The sequence below is a fragment of the Parasteatoda tepidariorum genome, chromosome 10 (assembly GCF_982258835.1).
Source record: "Parasteatoda tepidariorum strain Cologne lab strain chromosome 10, Ptep-v5.0, whole genome shotgun sequence".
NCBI lineage: Eukaryota > Metazoa > Arthropoda > Arachnida > Araneae > Theridiidae > Parasteatoda > Parasteatoda tepidariorum.
In genome coordinates this window covers 38,016,128-38,029,360 of record NC_141764.1, presented here as the reverse complement: position 1 = coordinate 38,029,360, position 13,233 = coordinate 38,016,128, and positions in this window count along the sequence as shown.

Here is a 13,233-nt window from a genome sequence, read left to right as displayed (position 1 = left end):
TTTCTTAAAAAAAAGCGTTATTTTCTCACTTAAAAACAGGAGTGGAAATTTAATCATTGGTCCAAAAAGACCAGTGATTTAAAAACATTACTAGTCAGTACACATTTTCATTTGTCCGTTGCACCTGTTTTAAAAAGTTAATAAATTGCGTTTAAATAAAAAATTACAATGCATAGAGTGTGTAATATTACAATTATGATAAAATACATACTATTTTGTGATTAAACTACAGACCAAAACATGAACCAAAAACCTGGCTGAACCGAAAACCTAAAAATCAAAACAGCAAATTATCCTTTTACAGCTTTATGGTATTAAGATGGTTCGTGTCGAATTTCAGCTGTTTCGGACAACATACTACCGTTAATTCCGAGCCCTTCTTAATAGATATTAATAGATAATAGTTTCTTAATAGACGTAAATAGATATGCAATTGTTTTAAAAATTAAACATTTGAGAGTAGTAAATTGTGATAAGTTAATTAATTTTTTACTTAAATTATGCAAAGTTTTTAAACTTGAAGTCACTGAAAAAACTTAACATGATATTAAAAAATGATCAACATGGAACGGGAAATTTTCAAAAAAAAACTTTCGCCCGGAAATTGTTGAGACTCAACAACACTTAACAATACCATCCAAAATAAAGAAAAAAAAATTGTGAATCACGCTTTGTTATGTTTCGAACTAATTGAGCTTTTTTTTTCTCGGTTAATTTCTCTTTTAAAAGTCATAAATCTTTTTCTTCTCAATACGCGGGCCCTTATGTAAAATACCCATAAGACATTACTAAAATATCACGATTCTGTAATTATAGTTATATATCGTACACCATCAGTCGGCTGTATTAAGCAAACCTCAGCCTATTCAACTTAAAAAACAATGATTGGCGATATAGCGAAAAAAAAAAAATTCCGAAGAAAGTATCCATTTGGCACAGAAAGTTGCCCTTTAAGAGAGCTTCTTACAATGGTGATTTTTACAACTAATTGACCCCGTTCCCGATCACTGAATGTGTAGACAATTGGCATTAAAATTTGGCTGTATTACAGACAGTTACACATGTAGAACAAATTGAAAACATTAAATCGTTATTTATGCATTCAGAAGTGAAATAATCATTGGATATATTGTAGGATAATGATTTTTACAGATCGAAATCTAGTTTGGTATTTGTATTTATGATAAAATCTGAGTTTTGGATGTTAAATGGAAATAAATATTTTTCTAGTACTTTTGTATGCAAATGATTATATGATTTTTAATGAATACGCATTTTTCTAATTTGCCTTTTTTTCATTTTCTGTGTTTGCTTTTGAATTCTTTGTGGGTCTCGGTTCTTATTAGTTTAATCAATTTAGAATGGGGGGAGGGTGGAGAAAAAGCTGTTTGATTAAAAAAATTTAGCTGCAACAGCTTTTTTTCTAACACGCAAGATGTACAGTGCGCAAAAGAAAAAGAAAAACTCTGAATAATTTTTAATTTAATAATCAGATTTTCAATGATTATTTCACATAGAGGACTCAATCTTAATGCTACAAGGGGGTCACCTCAAATATGCTAATTAGTAAGTACAGACGGTATTATAAATTAATAAATCAGACAAAAAAACGTACTCTCTCTGAATAAACATATTTTTTCCCCAAGTATTATGATTTCTGACCCCTGAAATATAGGGGTTAGACGCAACCTGGGAAATATGGTCCCAATAGTTTGGTCAAAAGAGCGGTCCTGACCAAAAACGAGCGGAATTTTTTTTTCAATCCTTGCTTCTTCCGTTTAATAGTCATCACGTTTCTTTCTCATTCATCATTGTTTTTCTTTCCTTAAAGGTCTATATATTTTTTTCAAAAAGGATTATTTCATTAAAAAAAAATTATAATTATAATTATACGTGAGAACATTTCGTCAATATGTAAATTGTAACGAAATAAATGATTAACTGGATTTCTAAAATGTCAACTATGTACTTGAAGAAAACTAAAAGCACTTAGGAAGACCAAATGTGTGTCACAGAAAATAATTTTACTTGTTAGCAAGTATGCAGAGATAACCTTATGTCATACAATAGTTAAAGGGAAACGATTTTATCTCTCTTAAATTTTTTTATGAGTTTTGTTATAAATGTACGATTTATATCAGGCGACATCTAAGCACATTCTCTTTCTCTCATTTTTTAATTTTATTCATTTATATTATATATCTTAAATCAAGTCAAGCGTGAGCTTATAAGATCTCGATAGAGATAAATCATTTTTTTACCACAATAAATAAGTAATCAAGCAAAAAAGTGAAAAAAAAATGAGTATAAAAGCATTTTTGAGTAAGCACACAAAAATTAGTAAAAAAGCACCTTTCGAACAAATAAAAAGAAATGTAAAGTCATTAATGAAAATGTCTCTTTCAGAAAGTTAAATTTCAACTATATAGTAGCGTTTCCATGGCTTGCAGAACGACACGCATGGTATTTTTAACTACAAATCTAACAGTTGATAATCCTCGAACTAGTTTTTGAATTTTAAGTTCTTTTATATCATCGAAAGTTCTATGTATTGTTTCCTTTACATTTCATTTTTCTATATATTGTTTCCACTACGTTTTTTATGTATTTGTAATCTAATTTCAAATTTCTAAGTTATATAGTTTTTGAATAGTAAAACAAATGTTATTTTCAAAAAAACAGCGGATTTTTTATTTAAAGAGAAAAACGTTTTAAAAAGTTCGCAAAACCTTACAGGAATGATTCAAACAAAGCATCCCGGATGTAGTTTAAAGATGACAGAAACGTAACAGGGAAATATTTTTCTTGTTAACAGAAATAATTTTTTTTTTGAGATTAAATATCAGAAAATCAGTGAGACTATCAGTATTTTTTTGACTGATATGAAACGTAATTGGAACGATTTGTGATGTACAGGTCATGTTTTTTTGTTAACAGAAATAAAACTTTTATAAGATTACATATCAGAAGGCCAGTGAGACAACTAGTCCTTTTTTTCAATTAATAAGAAACGTAATTGGAACGGTTTGTGATGTATTGATTAAATAATCTCATATTTTTTATTTCTTCGTAAACAATTCTTTCAATTTTAACAATTTCTTTTAGACGTGATAATTTCCTATGCTGCTTTTTTTATTAATATTTAATCTATTATTTTGTCCGACTGTGTAAGGAACATTTATAAAAATTATCACATAATCAACTGAAAAAAGCTTTTCATCAAAACCATTTGAAGGCGAGAAAAAATTAATATGGCGAGATTGGTGAGAATTGACAGCTACAATGCGATAAGTTGAGAATTTTTATTTATTTATTTATTTAACCTTAGTAAGTATTGAAAGCTCGAGTATTGAATCACATGTATTGAAAGCGATAAATAGAAATGATTTATATATTTGACAGCGAAAGAGCGTGTTGCGCTGATTTCATGAGACTGAATGATTTAGGACAAAGTTGTCAGTCTCATGTCAAGTTGCATGGCTCGATTGTGTGTGCAGTTATATAATTTCCGAATTTTCGATTTATTTTTCAATTAACTTCAATCGTTTCTTTAAAGTTTTTCGGTATTGTCTAGAGTCATGCTCATATTTTTTAAACCATTTTTTAAAATTTTATTTTTGTAACTGGATTATAGTGAAATTTAGGGTAAACACGTGTTCTTGTTAGATATTTTAACATTTTAAAGTATTACAACATATTTCACCTTTATGTTAAAAAGCTATTGTTAGTATTTTTGAGTACCACGTTAGATTTATTCCCCATGTTAGAGAGGATAACATTAATGCTAAGTGTCATGGAGTTACTTTTCTTCAAGTTAAAAAGGCTAAGATTAATATTTTTTAGCAACACAACAGCTTGTTTCTTCATATAAGAAAAGTCAATGTTAGAAGGACATGTTAAGACTCTTAAGCAGCATAATTATTTTCTTTTTTATTCTAGAAATGCAAACGTTGATATTTTTAAATAACATGTCAGCTTTCTTCTTCATGCTAAAAAGGTTGATTTTAATAGTTTCAAGCAACACAACAGCTTTTTTCTTCATATAAGAAAGGCCAGAGCTAAATTTTTAAGTGACACAATAGCTCTCTTCCTCAAGATAAAAAAGGTGATACTATTATTTTCAAGTAACACAACAGCTATTTTCTTCATATAAGAAAGGCTAGTGTTAAATTTTTAAGTAACACAATAGCTTTCTTCCACAAGATAAAAAAGCTGATACTATTATTTTTAAGTAACACAACAGCTTTTTTCTTCATATAAAAAAGGCTAGTGTTAAATTTTTAAGTAACACAATAGCTTTCTTCCACAAGATAAAAAAGCTGATACTATTATTTTTAAGTAACACAACAGCTTTTTTCTTCATATAAAAAAGGCTAGTGCTAAATTTTTAAGTAACACAACAGCTTTCTTCCTCAAGATAAAAAAGCTGATACTATTATTTTCAAGTAAAACAACAGCTTTTTTCTTAATATAAGAAAGGCTAGAGTTAAATTTTTAAGTAACACAGCAGCTTTCTTCCTCAAGATAAAAAAACTGATACTATTATTTTCAAGTAACACAACAGCTTTTTTCTTTGCATAAAAAGGACTGATGTGTCATTTTTATGCAACACAACAGCTTTTTTCTTCATGCTACAAAGGATATTATAAATATTTTTTCAAGTAACACAGCAGCTTTTTTCTTTATATAAGAAATGCTAATGTTATAATTTTAAGTAACACAACAGCTTCCTACTTCATGCTAGAAAGGCTTGCGCTAAAATTTTTATGTAACAAACAGCTTTTTTCCTTCATATTAGGAAGACTAGCATTAACATTTTTAAAATAATACAATAGCTTTCGCTTTATTCACCCCATAATTTGTTGAGATCATTTTCTCACCTTCATGTCATATGTATAAAATTAATGGAAACGAAAATCATCAATAATTCAAACTAAAAAAAATGATGAATATTCAGCAACCTATTCGTTTTGGGAGTGAAGTAATAGATACTAGATTTCTTTATAAAGCTGATCGTGACTCGTAACCGTAACTGAAAACCCAAAGGGTGTGATGCCTCTCTAACCCAATTTCCTCACTGTATCTTCCTTTTTTTATTTATTGCATATTTTTCCAAATAGTATCACTTCAAAATTGTCACAACAACTACCATTTTTTATCTTAATAAAGTGACATTTTTTGGAAAAAAATGCACACTTGGCGCCAAAAATATGAATACCTCATTGCCAAATTAACACCCCATTTGGTTTTTATGAGCTTTTACGGTTCTTCAACGATCATCTCACTCTATAATCAAACAACTATTATTCTTTGGTCCGAAGGTCGAAGGTTTTTGATTGAAAGCAAATTGCATCTTAAGCCAAATAGGAGTGGACCAGATAGCTATTATTCGAAATGGCCGAGAAAGTTTTTCAATCCGAAGGTGAAAATTGTTTCACAGGCTGTTATTTATTTTGGCCTATTGTGTGGTTCCATTGTGCTCCGCATTAGTCCATGCTTTTGGAAAATGAGAGTGTAATGTGAAAAAAGTGTTAAGTTTTTTTTTCTGTTTGTGTTGTGATCTTAAGAGGCAATTGTTACATCATAATTTGATGCTTCTGTTGCATCATTTGATTACTGAACCTATTTTTCTACCATGAGAACTAAGGGATAAATGAACAAAGTGCAAGGAATACGCCTGATAGCTTTATTTATAATTTTGTTATTTTTTCTCCATCCTCTATTCATAAAAACAAATCAACATTTTAAAAGGTAGTGTGCTGATCTAAATTGCTTTAATCTCCTTAATACCATAACTCACCTCCAAAGCAAGCATTTTTTTGCAGCAAGGAAACATTTTTTTTTGCATTATTCTAAACACTTTCAAAACAAGATCTTTTTTTGCTGTAACGTACTCCAGTCTCCTCCAAAACAAGCATTTTTTTGCACCAAATTACACCAAACATCTTCAATTTTTTTCTGTAACAAAGAAGTCCCGCCTCCACCAAAACATGCATTTTGCACTAAAGTTCTCTAACTTTCGAAAAAACAAGCCTTTTTTTGAAAAAAAGTATACCAAACCCTTCTGACTCACCTCTAATTCATCATAAATAGGCTTCAAAATAAAAATTTTTCAGGGAATTTTTGTATACCTTACAAGTCAAATTATTTATAGACCATTTGTTAATTAAATAATAAAAATACTCTAAATAACTGTTAAAATATTTTTTCATGCAATTACCCGTTTATAAACATGTTTACTAGAACTTTTATTTATTCGCTTCATTCGGTTTTCAGATATCGAGAAATATGCAAAAAGGAAAATTAACATCGAGGTGTTCGAGCTTTGGACCCTTCTTCTGCTTAAAATATCCTGACCTTATTTTCTAGATTGAAATTACATTCCATATTTTGAGATTAAGGAATTCAAATGCATCGGGAAAATAAGGTACGTTTAGTTCTTCGAACTATTAAGTACTAGTACGTGAAAATCTGATCATTAGATTAAAAGTTATTAACGTGTTCGTTTCCGCCCCTTTTTTGCATGTTATACAAAAGGGCCTGCTTGGATTTAGTCTTTCTGAGAAACTACTATATCAATATTCGATATTTTTGCTTCTTTGTTACCGTAGCAGAAGAAAATAAATCCTTGAATATCTTATGCTTTAATTATCAGATTTCTACAAATCAAGTACCAATCTTATTGTGAACCATTAAGGGTTGGTCTCAGATATCTTAATAATTCGTTTTAACTGTAAATAAATTAAGAAATCAGACACATAAACTTACTTTCTCTGAATGAACACACTTCTTCTCTGACAAATTTTAATTTTCGACCATCAGCTGCAATCAAAAAGTTATGGTCAAAATCATTTAGGCAAAACAGAGGTCGAAAGTTTGATCGTTTTAATCACAGGAACTTTTTAGATTGATTAAAAACTTTTCACACTTTAGAGAATTGGTTTATCCAAAAATACATTTTTAAACTAATATTTTTTTTTATTTTACTTAATAAGGGTCGAAGTCATTTTTAATTGTATGGTACATAAATTCGTTAAAATCCGATAATTAGAACAAGAGTTATACAGGGTGTTTTTTGTTACTTTATTTGACGTTGCAAAACATTCAATACCTATAAATTTGAATACTCATATCAGAGTATTTGGTACTTGTTAAAACTGTACATATTACCGCGAAACCAGTAGTATCTATTACAATCATTGACATCAATAACTGAATAATAATTTTTTACGGTTCCCCGAAACAAATAAGAAACTTTTCTCCTTTAATTTTGTTTACATAACTTTTTTCTTTATTTTAATTGCTGTGTTGATTTAAAAGAACTCACTTTTATAGAAACGTGTGTCAAAAATGTAACTATAAACACAATAAAAGCAAAGTTTCAGATTGCTAAATTATTATATATTCGGTATGTTCGAAAATATCAATTCGGCAACGTAGCTCTCACATGGCATCCACGTTAATGATTGAATTAAACCGAAATAACGAATAAAATAGCGATTAAAAATATAAATAACTATTAAAGAACGTACAATAAACACCGCTTTTTGAGATATTGAGCTTTGATCTATCAAACATCACTGATGTTATCGATTGAGCATTTGAAAAAACAAAATCACTTAGAGTTTAAATTATAACGATACCTAATGTTTTAAGCTATAAGAGCAATTTTTACAAATATCTATTCCGAACGGACTGATTAAATTATTTCCGCGATTTTTAGGATCGGGGCTAAAATTGCACCTTAAAATCCAAATTTCAAGACTATCACAAACAGTTCTGGACTTATCAAGAGGCACACAGGCAATCTCTGATTATATATTGTAATCCAATTTCTTTTTCCAAAGATGTTTGTTTTAAAGAGGAAATAAAAACAAAATTTTTCATCTTGGGTTATGGTATGTTCAAAGTGGTTTAAAATAATGGTGGCTAGTTTTTTGAAGCGATTGGAATCTCAATCGATGACGTATAAAGCGTAGATTTCTTTTTATTTATTTATCTCAAGGTTCTTTTTTGAAGTCAATGGACAAAAACATCCCCGGCGGTGACCGAAACGATCATTATAGTGATCAGTTAGATAATGATATATTGGAAAGATTTTAGGCGGCAATATGACGTGTTGTTGATGAAACTTTTATTTTTAGATTGGATAAATTTGGAAATTCGTAAATATTGGGTTAAGAAAAGTTGGGGAATTTATGGAGAGATAACGAGTTATGTTTTTTTTAAAAATCATTTCTTATGTTATACAAACATATTTCTTATATATTGATAATAAAAATTACAGACAAATGTAATAAAATTCTAAGATGAATTAAAAATATCTTTAGAAAAGTTCCCAAATATCTTAAAAAAATGAGATTAATTACAAGAATACATTACATTTGTCACATAAATTTCATGCTACTAAACTGATTAGTTTTTAAGATAGCAATTTTAGATTTTAATTTCATTTCGTTAATTCATTAATGCTCTAATACATATAAATAGCAAAGAAAATTTCTCAGAAAACATTATTAGTCACCTTATCAAGGGTTGAGAATAGCTAGTGTGATTTATTTTAACAACATGTACAACAGGTGGTCAGATTGCAAAGGTTTTGCACTTTTTTGCAATACAGGATAAATTCAGTCCCTGATAATGTAGGACAACTTGACAGGATTCCTTGAACCTTCTTTTTGCTTAATATTAATCCTTTTTGTACCTTAAGTGGCAATGATAAAATATTGCTGCTTGAAATTTCGAGCCTCGTAGGACCATGTGACTTAATATGGACGCAGAGATATAATATCATTTGATTAAATGCTACCAAGTTGAACTACAGCACAACGCAAATTTAAAATTTCTGAACCGTATTACACTATGCTGAGGTTCTACCGGAACGAAAACATAGTTCAATTTAACACAGGTTGCGTAGCGTTTTTAAAAAGTGCTTAAAGGTGCTTATTTTCGATTTTCATTTTTTAAAAGCCCTTAAAGGTGCGTTTTTCATTGAGTGTTTTTAAAAATTGCTTAATTTTCCTTTTTTTCAAAATGAGATTTTTCCTTTACTATGTTGATTATTGCTCCGAATCATGCAAAAAGACGCAGCTCACATTGTGCTATTCAACGTTTTCACAATTAATTCAACCCAATCTATTTCTGCGTATTGTCAGTCCGTAGCGTATAAAAACGCCATTCGTTATACATGATTCAAAATTTCATGATTTTTGACAATTGTCAAAAACAATGCCAAAAGCTTTTTTTTGGCATGACAGTTAAAACAAGATAAAACAGTCAATTGTCAAAAACTGTCCAACCTTGCCTAATTATGATATTTTTAAGTGTTTAAAAATATTTTTTGAGTGCATGAAAAGTGCTTAAAAAGTGCTTATTTTTTGTTGAATAATTTGGCTACGCACCCTGTAAACAGTGTTGCAGTTGTCGCAAACTTGCACGATAAAATAATTCTAAGTAGGTACCAGTTAAATTTTCGTGTACCTTAAAACAATTGTCACTTTATGTTTAAGTATATGAAGACTCTTCATGTATATTTGTTTTTTTCACAAGAGTTATGCTAATATGAGCCTCTTATTTTTGCACAGTTTAATTCTCCACTCTGTATTGCTACACCAATTTATAAAAAAATTTAGTTGAATGTATATGGCTCTGTTATTTCTTTTAAACCTTAAATGCTACTTGATATTACTCATTTTATTTCAAAACAAACATTCAAAACTTAAAAAACTATATCCGAAATTCTCATTGCATAGAATTGTTTTCTCGATGTTTTCTGAAAAATGTTTCCAAAAAATCGCAACGAAGTGGAAATAATTATCAGTGCTTGAAAGAAAAATTTGACCTGTAGAATATAAATTGTGAGACTCAATAAGAGGAATTAATTTAAAAGTAATTTTACTCGCTAAAGAGACTTAGAACAATTCAAAAAGTGAACTCTTGTATAAATTTTTTTTATTTTCAGAAACTTTAATATAAAAGTTGATATTTATATCTGGCAATATCTAATCTCTCTCTTTTTCGTAACTTTCGATGGACAACTTAAGCGTGAACTTCGAGAGAAAAAAAGAAATTTTTCTGCAACAATGGATGTTAATAGTCACTATTTAAAGCAAAAACAGCTGAAAATGTACTAAGAATTGCAATAAATTTCAAACAAATTGGAATTTCGAAGAAACAAACGAACCTCCGGTTAAATTAATTAATAAAAATACCTCTTTCAGCATGTCAACTTTCAACTTTGCAATTGTATTTCATTGGACTACAGATAGATCCACATAGTAATTTTAACAGTTAATTTTTAACATAGTATTTTTAACTTTAAGTTAAGCAGTGAATAATCTTCGAACAAATTATCGAATGTTAAATTAATTTATCCCTCCCTACTTCCTGAAAAATTTTCTATATTTTACAGTAATTTCGAGTCTTTTAGTTTTTAGGAAGAAAAACAAAAAGTAATATAAAGATAAAAAGGGAAAAAATCACAAAAAAGAATTTAAAATTGCAATCACTTTCGAACAAATTGCAATTAAAAAAAATTCCGGTTAAGTTTAAAAACAAATAAGACACTTTCAGAATGCCAAATTTCATCTTTGCTATTGCATTTGTGCCGTTTGTAGAGCTGCCCGCATGCTATTATTTACTTGATATTACGTTGATAATTCTCGAATTAATTATGAAGTTTTAATTTTTTTTACTTTATCGTACTCCCTACACATTTTTCTACTCACCTTTGTATATTTAAGTTTCTAAGTTTAATAGTTGTAAGGAATAATAAAATGCAACGTTAAGGTAAACACTGAAAACAACGGCAACGCTTACAATTTTTTTAATACAGAGAGAGAAAAACACTTATTCAGAGTTAGTATACTTTTATGTCTGGCAATAACTGCTTAGAGTGGCAAAATCAGAAGCTAATTTTAACACATTTTCAAAAGAAAATAGTAATAGTTTACTTATACCTTTACATTATGGTTAAGGCATTGGTATGAAATCCATAATTTTTAAGTTTGCTTTATCTATTGTTTAGCAGAAAACATTTTTCTACTATTTTAAGTTTTTCAGATTTCGAAGACAGTTTACCTATACCTCAAAATTAGGAAGAAAAAGAACTGGCTTTAAAATCAACCACCTAATAAAAAGTGAAATAAGGAAGCAAACGCCAAAATTACAAGCTCCGATGTGCTAGAGGTAAAAAAAAAAGCGGAACATAATAAGATATTTTCTCTTACCTCAATCAGCAATTATTCTAAAGTTTGCAATTTGTTGTTTTTAAAGTCCGAGGTCACCAAGGAAATTCGATAGGAAAACGTATGTTTAAAGGTATATGCATTCTTAAAATACACAGCGAGTGCAGTTTTTTTAATATATATTTGATATATTCTGTAACACATTTTTAATGAATATATCACGCTCCATTTTAAAATACAATAATCCCCCGAACTAATAACTGTTTTAGTTTTTTAAGATTTTATAATTGAAAATGACATCATGACATAATCACGGAATAAGAGTTGCAAACGATTTCATAAGTTGCCAACAGGAAGAAAAGAAATAGAAAAAAATAATCAATTCCGACTCTTTAATTCCGAAAACTGTTATTTAGTTGAAGAAGCTCAAACAGAAGGCTTGATCCATCATTAAAATAATAATGTTTACGTAATTAACCCAAATGAGATAAAAATCAATAATCCGAATCTAATTCAAAAGGAATTCTTTTTGATATTTTTTTCTTGTTTCATGAATGGCAGACGATAATTACGGCATTTCTGAGAAATATTACTTGAAAACAAAAATTCAGTTTTGCCTTCAACTCACTTGAAATTCTAGAACTATCCTGATTCTTTTTAATTATTTATTTTTATCATTGTTGTCAAAAAAACCAACTTTCACGATTTATAATGGAGTAAAGAAAAGAAAGAAAAAAAATAATTCAGATCTGGCTGGACAAGCGAAACCCGTTAGTTCTTTAGCCTTGAGATAGGTAAGTTGTTACGTTCGATTGGTTGAATACTTGTTACGTCATATTGATGAAAATACAGTTAGAGGCTATTGAAAAATAACAAAACTAATTCACTTGCGACAGAAGATACCGGATATTTATAGAGTATTTTAAAATGTTACATAAATATTTTCATAAAAAGAATACCTCCTAAGAATTATATAGACTGCATTACTAATGTCATCAAGTTTATTTTTAAGTGATTTTAAAAATAATCATTGTATCATTATAGAAACGGAAGATAAGAAAATTTACTCTCTAATGATATTTTCAATAAAAACATGCGCATAGGTCAAAAATAAATCTGTATAATAAATTGCTCAGAATACGGATATTTTTTTTCTTGCATGAGGAAAAAAAAACTGATTTTTTTTTTTTGGAGTGTGTGGTTCTAAATTTTGAATGCATTTTACATGAAAAATAAAATAGGGTTTTGGTCACACACAAACAAGGCGATTGGCTTTTAAACCTTTCTATGAACAATATAAGTAGAAAAAATATCTTTCATTTTTATAGTTTAACCACGTCGTTAGAGAAGTCGGCTGAATTAAAGTGATTGTTTTGATTTCGTTATTATTTTTAGTGCGTAAACGTTATTATCTTTAGTGTTATAAAAAAGAATTGAATTCCATGAAATTTTTGAAAAAGCTTAAATTTGAATTTTTTTTTATTTAAGTAAAAAGTAGCACTTTTATATTAAGAAAGATGAGGTGCACATTTACTCACAATTGCTAATATGTTGAGATTTGTACTGGACAATGTTCGTTTCGTTTAACAGAAACAAGTTACGTTACCTACTTTATTTCGTGGTTAACCTGTATTTCTAAAAAAAAAAAAAAAAAAATTAAAAAATACTTAAATAACGTTTTTATAAAATTAAAAATAACTAAAGAATTTTTATATTGTTCCTTCATATGTTTATACTTGCTTTAGTTTTGCAATATTTTTGAAAAAATGATTTAAGTTAATAATTAAGAAATAATAACGATTGAAAAACGCAAGAAATTGTTTTTTAGTTGAATTGCTTAAAGAGCTTAAAATAAATAGATAAGCCACTAAAGAGGATTTAATAAATAACTAGGTTTTAAATGTTTAAAAAAATGAATGTGGGATGATTCTAAAACCGTGCTCCTTAATTAAAAATAAAGAATCAAAATTTTTTAAAAATCATGTCATTACAAGTAAAACCTAAGGTAAAAAAGAAACAGTAGTTGAAGGACGATTATCATAAATTA